This window comes from Belonocnema kinseyi, chromosome 1, assembly GCF_010883055.1.
Source record: "Belonocnema kinseyi isolate 2016_QV_RU_SX_M_011 chromosome 1, B_treatae_v1, whole genome shotgun sequence".
NCBI classification, from domain to species: domain Eukaryota; kingdom Metazoa; phylum Arthropoda; class Insecta; order Hymenoptera; family Cynipidae; genus Belonocnema; species Belonocnema kinseyi.
This window is the reverse complement of record NC_046657.1, coordinates 2,063,770-2,076,637: the sequence shown is the minus strand read 5'-3', so window position 1 is coordinate 2,076,637 and position 12,868 is coordinate 2,063,770. Positions and strand designations below refer to the sequence as shown.

The 12,868-nt window shown below is 22.8% G+C and overlaps 1 protein-coding gene across 2 annotated transcripts in view; it reads left to right on the top strand.

The window, feature by feature from the left end:
• The first annotated feature begins 2,821 nt into the window (after positions 1 to 2,821).
• LOC117172037 (piwi-like protein Siwi) overlaps positions 2,822 to 12,868 on the top strand; it is a 59,861-nt gene continuing 49,814 nt past the window's right edge. For both annotated transcript variants that reach the window (XM_033359778.1, XM_033359771.1), the window contains exon 1: positions 2,822 to 3,110. The gene's annotated coding sequence lies outside the window, so the exon portion shown is untranslated. The remainder of the gene's footprint in view (positions 3,111 to 12,868) is intronic.

Below are 12,868 nucleotides of genomic sequence, written 5' to 3'. Positions count from 1 at the left end.
GTTAAAATGCGCGCGCTATCAGTAACCAATCGGGTTGTCGGCGCGACGCAAACGCAGTTAAAAAAGTTCCCAAATTTGAGAGCTCTGAGTTGAACTGTTGGACCCTGTTTATTACTGTTTTTGGGGTTCTTTGGGGGGACGACTGGCGGACAGACGCTAACATAATCTAACAAATACATGGTCTAGCCACTTGAGGGCTCTGTTTCGTTCAAGTAACGCAACCGCTTAATTCCACCATTTTGTTAGTTTGACCGCGCAGTTTGAGTTTGACGCGTAAGACTGTACAGCGAACTGTTATAAGAAAATCAGTATGCAGGAAGAAATATTATGAGAATATTAAAAGAATGAATTCAAAAAGAACTTGCAATGGATATATTAGAACATTGGTAAGGAAATAAATTATATTCAGACCAGAATGTAAGAGTGTAAATGTTACTGAATGGGAAGGATTAAAAGTATATACAATTTTTGATATTAATGATATGATTAACGATTAATAATTCAAATGCTCAATAAATTACACGTATAAACTGAAAGGTACTAACACTTTTTAATTGAGCAGTTTTAAGTGAAATGCAAATTAACTGCAAAATGTAGAGCTTTTATAAATTTTAGAGTTTAAAGATTGAGATTAGTTCCAAAAATATAAATCCACGTTAACATTTTCAATACTATAAATTAAAGAATCAAGTAATGAACTTTAGAAATTTACAAAATTATATATTACTTCAAGTAATTTTAAGCTAGACACATTAGAAATTGAAAAATAATGTTTTACCTTCACATTTCTTATTTAAAAGTTTAATTATTTTTATTTTAAATAGTCTAAGCATCCGTCAAAAGATTTAAAATTTTATTTCAAAATATTGAAAAATCGAGAAGTGGTTTTAAATTTGTCCTAATTCAAAATCATTTTTGAATTATTTGTCAGAATTCTTATGTTTTTTCAGATTTCAAACAAAAATTTAGATTTTTTTAAATTGTGAAAGACTACAGAAGAATAAAAATTTTCTTAAGATTCTTAGAAAAATTGAAAATTATTTTTCAGTTTGAAAAATTATTGTAACAAAAAGTTTAAGAATATTTCAAAGAGATTCAAAAAATGACCAAAGAAGAACATGGAAGATTTTAAGGATTTTATTTAATTTTCTGGATTTTCAAGAAATGTAGGAAAATTTCGATTAATTTTAAAATTAATTTAGAAGATCTGAAAAAATTGTAAAGACACTTTGTTTAAATTACTTGAAATAATTCCAAGCTTGTCATTAATTTTGAATGTTTTCAAAACTTCGACATATCTCTTAAAATTACTAAAATTTTGGGTACAAATAATAAGTGTTCAATTGTTATTTATGCGTCAAAATTTAACAATTTCGCTTATAAATTAAACACTTTTAAATAGAACAATTAAAATTGTAACGCTAAAAAATCAAATGTTCTTTGACAATCTAAAGATTTAAAGCTTTCTATGTAAAACAATTCAGTTTTAAATTGTTTTCTTTTCAATATTTGGTTGAAATTTACTCTTCTTAAATGAACAGTGAAATATTCCTAAATATTAAATACTTATTCTTTTTCCACATTAAGAAATTTCAAATTAAATGGGTTAAAAATTATGTAATTTAGACTCACAATATTTTTAATTTAATAAAAACATTTAATTATGACTATATTATTATGGATTTATTTTTAAGTGGAAAATAGTCAAACGCACGTTTACATTTTTTAATGGCTGAAAACATCAATAGAAGCAATATATTAATAAATTTATTTATTAAATTTAATATAAAAAATATATAAAGGAATACCTGAAACTGTGAATGAAAATATATTATTGCTAAACCATGAGTACAGATCCATTTTTAAAATAATTTGTTTATTTAATATTTACAGTTGATAAAATAAAACTGCTTTTTGTCAAAAAATTTCAGCTTCAAATACTTTTAATTTTTACTTGTTTAAATCCTGAAAACTGCACTTTAATTATTTTTAAACCTGTTAAAATATAGCTTGGGCAGATTTTTCTTCTAAAAATTCGTAAAATTGTCGGTTTCCCAGTCCGACGGCCACCTAGTTCTTTATAAAAAAAATCTTCGATTTTAAAAACTTCTAATTTTTAATTTTTTTAACCCCTAAAACTGCATTTTAAAATTGTTCAATTAAAATATATGCTGCAAAACAAAAAAATTCAACTGGAAAATTTTTAAAGTGACAGATTTTAGAATTTTAGCATTCTAAACTAAATGGTATAATAATCTATAAAAATCATAATTTAGGAATTTAAAAAAAAACGGTTGAAATCAAAGTTGGACAACATTTTTATCATACAAATTTTGTAACATTCGCGGTCAAAAAATAAATTCACTGTAATTTCCCGGTTTTCCAGGGTTCCCGGTCCAGCGGCCAACCTGCTCTACATTATATAATTTTCTTTAGTCAGAACTTTCCCACTTGAATTCAATTTAATTTTATTTGACACAGATACGTCATTTTTTGTCAGCAGAAAGAAGTTATGAAACACATAACCTAAAATTATAGTTAATCCGTATTTTCCTTTAACGATCTTCAACATTATTATAATACATTTTATAAGGATTCAAATATTTATACACCTGAAAAGTACAAGAAATTTTTATTCTTACATTTTGCATTTTAAAATCCCTTACGTTTGCCGTCTTTCTTATCCAAGATGGAGAAATTAAGCGGTGGGTCTTTATTGGTTCGGTTTTTTTACTTGCGCGTGGCTAGACCATGTATTTGTTAGATCATGCGCTAACCTACAGCCAGTTATTCCGCAGACGTGACGATTCAGCTGGCGCTCCTTTTCCGAGAATGTAGTAGTAGGCTTTGTTAGTAGAATAGGCTTCAGGAAGCAAAATGGATGTGCTTTCTTAATTCGGAACAACAAAACACGCATGTGACCATTTAGAAGTAGAAATTAAAATTGTAAATCCTGATTGGCAGAAAAGTCAAATTCGCGGAAAACAGTGCTAGAAAAGTGTTTGTTTTTTTCGTTAACAAATGAAGTGAAGTTAAGTGTAAACAGTGCATCGTGGGCATCACATGGATGTGAAAGACGCCGGAAAAACAACAGATAAAGGCCACGTGACGTGAGTATGAACATGATCTGATAATTTAAACATTCCCGGGTTATTTTCATAAATTAAAACGGTGAAAAATATATAAATTTCTTAAGATTTGAGAAAAGGAGTTGACGTTTTCAAAACTTTTAGTATAGTTTAGAACTTCCAAGGTCGACCTATGCAGGGCCGAAATTTATATTTCAGTACGAGCTTTTCTAATATGTTTTTCAATAACTTAGGAGTTTTTCAGAAATATTACATGTATACGCTATTTTTATACAAAACTCAAATTATTTATATACAATTTTTTTACACTGTGTTGTGCGGAGGTAAAAAAAAATTTTCCTCGGGTTGCAGGATTTTTAGTACCTTTTAGCCTGGGGTGAATTACAGCACTGTTTGGGTCAATTTTTTTATCTTCATTGCCACCATAAGAAGCGACAAACCTCCATTTCATAACCGAAATCCACATTTCACATTCGGGAATATTTAATGCTGGCGTTTTTCAGCAGTAGTTTTTTTAAAATTAAAATTATTATCGAAAATGTATTAATTTTAGTCCAAAAAATTGTAACCGGTGTCGGAAAAGTTTTGGTAAACAATTATTTTATGAAAAAGAGTATATATTAATTTTAATGATTTTCTTTTCCTTTCAATATTATCAGGGGGACTTGGATTTTAACCAAGAAAAGATCCATTTTTAATCAGAAATGGAATAGGTATATTTGCAGTTAAAAACTTATTTTTTAACAAAAAAACGCGAATTTTTCAACCATAAAAAAGGCGTTTTCAACAAAATAGTAAAATTTGTAACAAAAAAATGCATTTTTCATCAAGGAGATTAATATTCTATCAAAAAAGAGGAATTTTCAAAAAAAAAAAGATAAATTTTTAATGTAAAATGGAATACATAAAATTTTAGTTGCAAACTTAGTTTTTAATATTACAAAAACGATTTTTCAACTAAAATAAGGAATCTTTACAAAAGGAATGAGTTTTCAACCAAGAAGATTAATTTATTACCAATAGGATGATTTTTAAACAAAATACATGAATTTTCAATTTAAAAAAAGAAATTTGCAATAAAAAATGGAATAGTTAGATTTTCAGTTAAAAAATTAACTTTTAACAAACAAAAAAAACTAATCTTCAAGAAAATAAAAGTCGGTAATTAGAAAAATTATTTTTTAACCAAAAATTTATTTTTCCAACAAAAATAACGATTTTTAAATAAAATACATAAATAGTTGACTTTTCGACCAAAAAGATGAATTTTCAACTAAAGAAGATAAATTTTCAACCAAAAGAATAAATTTTTAACCTAAAATGATATTTTTTCAACAAATTACGTGAACTTTCAATAAAAAAATATCAATTTTTAACCAAAAAGATTAATTTTATACTATAAAAATACGAATTTTCAACTGACTTTTAAATAGTTATTTTTATAGTTAAAAAATTAATTTTTAACCATTAAAAGGCGTTTTCAACGAAATAGTAAAATTTGTAACAATAAAAATGCATTTGACATCAAGAAGATTAATATTCTATGACAAAAGAGGAATTTTCAACTAAACAAAGATACATTTTTCATGTAAAATGGAATAGTTCAATTTGTAGTTAAAAACTTAATTTTTAATAATAAAAAAACGATTTTTCAATTAAAATAAGGAATCTTTACAAAAGGAATGAATTTTCTTTTAAAAATGATGAGTTTTTAAACAAAATACATGAATTTTCAATTAAAATAAAGATAAATTTGTAATAAAAAATAGAATAGTTAGATTTTCAGTTAAAAAATTAATTTTTTAACAAACAAACAAAATACTAATTTTCAACAAAATAAAAATCGGTAATTAGAAGAATTATTTTTTAACCAACTAGTGTATTAAAAAAAAAAAAGAACTATTTTTAAAGAAAGTACATAAATAGTTAACTTTTCGACCAAAAATATGAATTTTCAACTGAAAAAAGACCAATTTTGAACAAAAAACATGAATTTTCAATTAAACAAGATAAATTTGTAACAAATTACGTGAATTTTTAATAAAAAAAGATCGATGTTCAACCAAAAAAATACGAATTTTTAACCGAGAATCGAATAGTTATTTTTATAGTCGAAAAATTAATTTTGAACAATTAAAAAAAGGCGTTCGCAACTAAATAGTGAAGTTTTACAACAAAAAATAAGCATTTTTCACCAAGAAGATTATTATTCTATTACAAAAGTGGAATTTTCAACAAAATAAGATAAATATATAATCAAAAATGGAATAGTTATATTTTCAGGTAAAAAATTAATTTTTAGCAATAAAAGACGAATTTTCAACCAAAATAAAGAATCTTTAACACAGAAATTAATTTTCAACCGAGAAGATTAATTTTCTATCGGAAAGGACGATTTTTAAATATTTTTTTTAATCAATAATGGAATAGTTAGGTTTTCAGTTAAAGAATGAATTTTTAACAAAAAGAAAACGAATTTTCTACACACTAAAGAATCTTTAATCAGAAACATTATTTTTCAATCATGAAGATTATTTTTCTAACAAAAAGGACGAATTTTAAACAAAGAACATGATATTTCTACTAAAAAATATTAATTTTTAAACAATAGAATAAATTTTCAACCTAAAAGGACGAATTTTCAACAAAGTACATGTAGTTTCAAATAAAAAAGAGAAATTTTTAATCAAAAACGGAATAGCTAGATTTTTACTTAGCAAGTTAATTTTTATAAAAAAACGAATTATGAATCAAGAATATTAATTTTCTACCCAAAAAAGTGAATTTTTAACTAAAGAGGATAAATATGCAATCCAAAGGATACATTTCGATCCTAAGAAGACGAATTTTTTAGCCAAGAAGATTATTTTTCTGACGAAAGGTATGATTTTTAAACAAAATACATAAATAGTTGACTTTTCGATCAAAAAGATCAATTTTTTCCGAAAAAGACGAATTTTCAACAAAGAATATGAGATTTCAACTTAAAATGATAAATTTTCAACTATGAACATTATTTCTCTAGCAAAAAACATGAAGTTTTAACAAAATAAATTTTTAATCAAAGAAATTAATTTTCTACTACACTAAAGTTGATTCTTCAATAAATAAAGAGGAATTTTTATAGAATTAGTTGAATTTTCGACCAGAAATATTAATTTTTAACCTTGGTGATTAATATTGTCCCTAAAAAGACGAATTTTCAACAAAATACAAGAATTTTCAACTAAAGAATATTAATTTTCAATCTAAAATTAAGTAGCTATATTTTCAGTCAAAAAAATTAACGAACAAAACAATTAATTTGTAAATAAGACAAGGAATCTTTAACAAAAAAAGTGAATTTTCAATAAAAAGAAAAATATAAATTTTTAATCGGCAGTGGAGTAGGCATATTTTCAGTAAAAAAAAAATGAATTTTTAACAAAAAAAAACTCGATTTTATCAACTAAAATAAGGAATCATTGAATGCGTGAATTAAATTTTCAAGCGAAGAAATAAATATTCCACAAATAAAATAATTCAACTGATAAGATTAATTTTTATACACAATACATGGATTTTCAATAAAATAGTTAAATTTTTAATCATCGAAATTAATTTCCACTTAAAATAAGAAATCTTTAAATAAAAGTGAATTTTTAGGCAAGAAGATTATTTTCTACCAAAAAAGACGAATTTTCAACGGAAAAAGATAACTTTTTAACGAAAAATAGTATAGATATAATTTAGATTAAAAAAAGAATTGAAAAAATCGAATTTCCAAGTAAATAGTTCAATTATTTACCAAATAAATGAATTATCAAATATAATGATGAATCCTCAATAAAAAAGAAGTAATTTTGAAACAAATAATTGAATTTTTAAATAAAAAGATTAATTTTCTATAAAAAAAAGACGACTTGCAACAAAATACGTGAATTTTCAATCAAATAGTTGATTTTTCAACTAAAGAAGAAATAGTTAATATTTTTGAACCAAAGAAATTAATTTTCGTATAAAATAATGCATTTTTAGACAACAAAAAAATGAATTTTCGACCAAGTAGATTAATTTTCTGCCAAAAACCAAAAATATGCAAACATTAAGTTTTTCTTTGAATATTCCTATATTTGGTTGAAAAATTAGATTTGCGTACTGAAAATTCAACTGTTTTGTAGCTAATTCGTCTTTTTGGCTTAAACATTCAACAATTTTTTAGAAAATTAAACCGTTTAGCTGAAAAATGAATTTGTTTAAAATTTATATTGTTGATAGAAAGTTAACTTTTTTCTTCAAAATTCATCTGTTTCTTTAGAAAATGTATCTTCTTGGTTGGAAAATTCTACAATTTGGTAGAAAACTAAACTATTTAGCTGAAAATTCTTTTTTTCCTTTGTTCAAAAATCAATTTTGTAGTCTGAAAATTTAACTATTCCGTTTTTGTTTGGAAATTTATCCTTTTTAAATTGAAAATTCATCAATTTTATTTTAAATTCATCTTTTTGTGAAGGTTGTAAATTCTTTTGAACCTTTTTCCTTGATTTTTCCTTGAACTTCAGGTAACTGAGATAAAACTATAAATATTCCAGCTAGCTCGTTTCATTATATATATTTTTTTCTTGGAAATTATGGCGTAACCATAAAGCTGTAGAATTGCCGTTATAGATCCACCGGAATTTTTTTCCTAAATATTTCATTAAATTTTGTGCTGATTATTATTTAAAAAAAGAACAGTTTTTTTAATATTCGGCCAAATTTGGCTGTTTATTTAAAATAAGAAATTATAAATCACATATTAAAAGTCAAAGAATTATAATAAAATTTTTGTCCAACTTTTATTTCAACCGTTTTTAAATAATTTCCTAAATTGTGATTTTTATAAATTATTATGTCATTTAGTTTAGAATGCTTAATTCTAAAATCTTTCACTTTACACATTTTTAATTTTTAAGCACATATTTTAATTTAAATAATTTTAAAATGCAGTTTTAAAGGTTTAAATCAATTAAAAATTAGAAGTTTTTAAAATCGAAGCTTTTTTATTTTAAAAAAAAACAGAGTGGACCGGGAAACCGGGAATTTTACGAATTTTCAGAAAAAAATTTTTTGTTAAAAAACAGTTTTATTTTATCAACTGTAAATATAAATAAATAAATTATTTTTTAAATGGATCTGCACTCTAAGTATAGAAATCTTAAAAATAATTGATTTGACCAAACGATTCTAGATCCGATCAAAATTCGAGAATTTCCAGATTGTAACTGTTTCAACCCGGAAGTCTTGATAAGAATTGAAATTAATATATCATTTATTCCGATAACTTTATTTTTAAATCAAAATTTTCTTGATTTATCAATAATATATTTTTAATTCAGAGTTTCAGGTATTCATTTATATAATTTTTTTATATCAAATTTAATAAATACATTTATTAATCTATTATTTCTATTAATTTTTTCATCTAGTAAAAAATGTAAACGTGCGTTTTACTATTTGCCACTTAAAAATAAATCCATAATAATATAGTTATAATTAAAGGTATTTATTAAATTATAAATATTGTGAGTCTAAATTATTTAATTTTAATCCCGTTTAATTTGAAATTTCCTAATGTAGAAAAAGAATAAGTATTTAATATTTAGCAATATTTCACTGTTCATTAAAGACGAGTAAATTGAAACCTAATATTGAAAAGAAAACAATTTAAAACTGAATTGTTTTACATAGAAAGCTTTGAATCTTTAGATTTTCGAAGAACTTTTTATCTTTTAGAGTCACAATTTTAATTTTTCTATTTAAAAAGTGTTTAATTTATAAGTGAAATTATTAAATTTTGACGCATAAATTACAATGGAAAACTTATTATTTGTTGAAAAAATTTGAGTAATTTTAAGAGATATGTAGAAGTTTTGAAAAGATTCAAAATGAATTAAAAACTTGAAATTCTTTTAAGTAATTTAAATGAAGTGTGTTAACATTTTTTCCGAACTTCTAAATATATTTTTAAATGAATCGATTTTCAATTTTCCTAAGAATCTTAAGAAAATTTTTATTCTTTTGTAGTCTTTCAGAATTCTAAAAAAAATTCCAAATTTTTTGTTTTAAATCTGCAAAAATTTCATTTTAAATTCGGCTGTAAGTATTTCAAATTATTTCAAGTTCTAAATTTAATTCGAATCTTTTTAAATCTTCTAAATACCTCTTAATATTACTTTAATATTTTTACAAATAATAAATGGTAGATTGTTATTTGTAAATTCAAATCTAATTTTTTTTTAATTTGCAGGATTTTCTAAAAGTTATAGAAGAAAGTCAATTCATTTTGAAATATATTTAAAAGTTCTGAAAAAAAATTCAAAAATGATTTTGAATTTGGAAAAATTTAAAACCACTTCTAGATTTTTCAAGATTTTGAAATACAATTTTAAAGATTTTGAAGGATGCCTAGACTATTCAAAATAACAATAATTCAACTTCTAATTTAAGAACTTTTTAGTTAAAAAAATTATTTTTCAATTATTAATGTCTTTAGCTTAAAATTACTTAAAATAATATAATTTTGAACATTTTTAAGGTTCATTGCTTGATTCTTTAATTTAGTCTTTTGAAAATGTTAACGTGGATTTATATTTTTGAAACTTAATCTGAATCTTTGAACTATATAATTTATAAAAGTTCTAAATTTTGAATACTCAATTTTTGAATTGAAAAAAAACTTCAATTTCCAAATTTGGAATACAAAATATCCACTTGCAATGCTTTTATTTGTTGCTTATTGTTTATTACTTTATGTGGAAAAATGTTTAGAATATAGTTTGATTTTTTAAATTTCATTGGCCGTGAAAAATGAGGAACTTTTTTTTAACTTTCAAGCAGAATTCTTTCAACTTTTTAATTTATAAAAATGTTAAATTTTTAATTCAACAGGATTCAATTCAAAATTGACCTTTTCCAGTTAAAAATTCAACCATTCGTTTGAGAATTTCCGTATTTTTTTTAAACTCATATTTTTGGTTGGAAAATGAATCTTCTTGGTTCAAAATGAATTATTTTTTGTTACTAAAAATCATCAATTTAGTTGACAACTCATCTATTTTTTGGAAATGAACTTTTTTTCTGAAAATTCATATTTTTGTTTGAAAAATCATTTATTTGGTTTTAAGACTCAACATTTTTGTAGTGAATTCATCTTTCCAGTTTAAAAATGTAATATTTCGGGCTGAAAATTCAACTATTTTTTGGAAAATTAAGCTATTTAGTTAAAAATAAACTTTTTTGTTGAAAAATATTTTTATGAAAAACTCATCTGTCTTTTGGAAAATTAAGTTATTCCGTCGAAAATAAACTTTTTTGTTGAAAATTATTATTTTTGGTTGAAAGCTCAACTATTTGATAAGAAAATTATACTATTTTTATAAAAAATACATCTGTCGTAAATTAACTTTTTGGTGTATATGGTTACAAAAAATAGTTTTTTTAAAGACTTTTTTTGTATTTTTTGTTGAAAATTCTTTTTGTTTTGTTGGAAATTGGATTAAAGTTAAATTACTTTGTTAAAAATTCACTTGTTTCGTTGCATAAATACAAAAATAATTTTATACTTAGAAATATTTTAACCAATTTAAAACAAACTGTAGATTTTTGAAGATCTCGAACAAAAAATTTAGAAGCTATTTAAGAATTTTGAAAGGTTTCAAAAGAATAATTTTTTTTTACTTTCTGGTAAAAATTAAAAGTCATTTTTTATTTTACAAATTTTATTTTAAGATAATATTCAAAAAGATTTTAAAACATTCGAAAATATTTCCAAAATTGTCAAATAAGAATCTAGAAGTTTTTAAGGCAGTTTTTTTACTTTTGCAGAATTTTTTCACTTAAGAAGAATTCGAATAATTTTAAAAGATATTTATACCTCTTTAATCAATTTCAAGAATAATTAAAAATTGGAAAATATTTAAAAACACTTAAGACGAAAATTAGATTCTTGAAAATTTGAAATTTATAAGTTTTTAAAGAATAATAAAAAGGTTTCAAGATAATAATAAAATGTTCTGAAGATTTTTGGCAATATTTAAAGTGATTCTTTATTTTGAATTATAATTTTAAGAGAATATTTTAAAAGATTTAAAAATAATACAAAAGAATAAAAAAAATTTCAAAATCGGTTCCGGAAGATTTTAAGACAATTTTAAGAAAAATGTGATTCAGTTTCAAAGTTATTTGCGAATTTTGGATGATTTGAAAAGATTGAACATATTTTAAAACTTTGAGAGATTTCCGAAAATTTATCAAATATTTTTTTTTTATTCTAAGCTTAAGAAGTCCTAGATATAATTTAAACTGTGAAAATTTTCAGAAAGTTTTGTAATACTTTGTAAAATAAAAATACATTTTCTAGATATTTTTCCAACATATTTGCAATCTTCAAAAATCTTTTTGAATTTTCTTGAGAAACCTAAAAACATGATATTTATATAATCTTAAACCAAGTTAACAAAGAAACTTGAAATAGATTTAAAATGATTTTTGAAGAGTTCGAACAAAAAATTTAGAAGCTTTTTAAGAATTTTGAAAGGTTTCAAGAGAATTTTTGTTTAAACATTTCTCGGGACATTCTAAATGATTTTTTTTAATCTATAACATTTATTTTAAGCGAATATTTCAAAATATTTTTAAAAATGTCAACAGATTTCCAGAATAATGCAAAAAGAATGTGAAAGATTTAAAGGCTATTTTGCAGAATTTTTTACAAACTTTTCGAAAAATTCAAACATTTTTAAAATATATTTTGAAGTTTTTAAAAGATTTCAATAATAATTCTAAAAATCTAAAACAAAATGTAGATTTTTCAATATTTCGAAATAACACTTTGAAGTTTTTTTTGTAATGTTTTGAAACGTATAAAAATGATAAAAGAATTTTCTTAATATTCTCGCGAATATTTAAAGTGTAACTTTATTTTTAAAAAATTATTTTTAAAGAAGGAAAATTTTAATTTCGGGAAAGAGGGTAAGTAGAAGATTTTAAAATTAAATTTGAGAAAAAGTTTGAATATGTTTAATAGATATTTAGCAGTTTTGAAAAACAAAATGTAGATTTTTGAAGATTTGAAACAAAAGATTTAGAAGCTTTTTAAGAATTTAGAAAGGAAAAGTTTGAAAAGATTTCTTATTTTACGAAATTTAATTCAGGAGAATATTTCAAAAGATTTTATAAATTATCCAAAAGGAATCTGGAAGACTTTTAGGCAATTTTTTTGTTTTTGCGGAATTTTTCCACATTTTAAGAAAAATTTAAATCATTTTAAAGAGTATTTAGATGTTTTTGAAATATTTTAAAAATAATTTAGCAATTCGTGAAACTTGGAAAAAAATATAGAATTTTGAACATTTTGAAATAAAATTTTGAACTTTTTTTTTAAGATTTCGAAAGGTTTCATGATAATGGTAATTTTTTCTTGAGATTCATGGGAACATTTACAGTGATTCTTTATTTGTAAAGAAATTAATTTTAAGAATATATTTTAAAACATTACAAATAATATTAAAAGTTGATTTTTATATCAATTCAACTATTAAATTTTTCGTTGAGAATTCATTTTTATTTTCGTAAAAAAATCATGTATCACGTTGAAAAGTAATTTTTTGTTGAAAATTGATATTTTTGGATTAAAAAGTTTAAGTGTTTTGTAGAAAATTCGCCTCTTTTGGAAAATATTTAATCTTTTTTTTTTTGTTAAAAATATAACCTGGATGAAAATTAATCTTTTTTGGTTGAGGATTCAACTATTTTGCTGA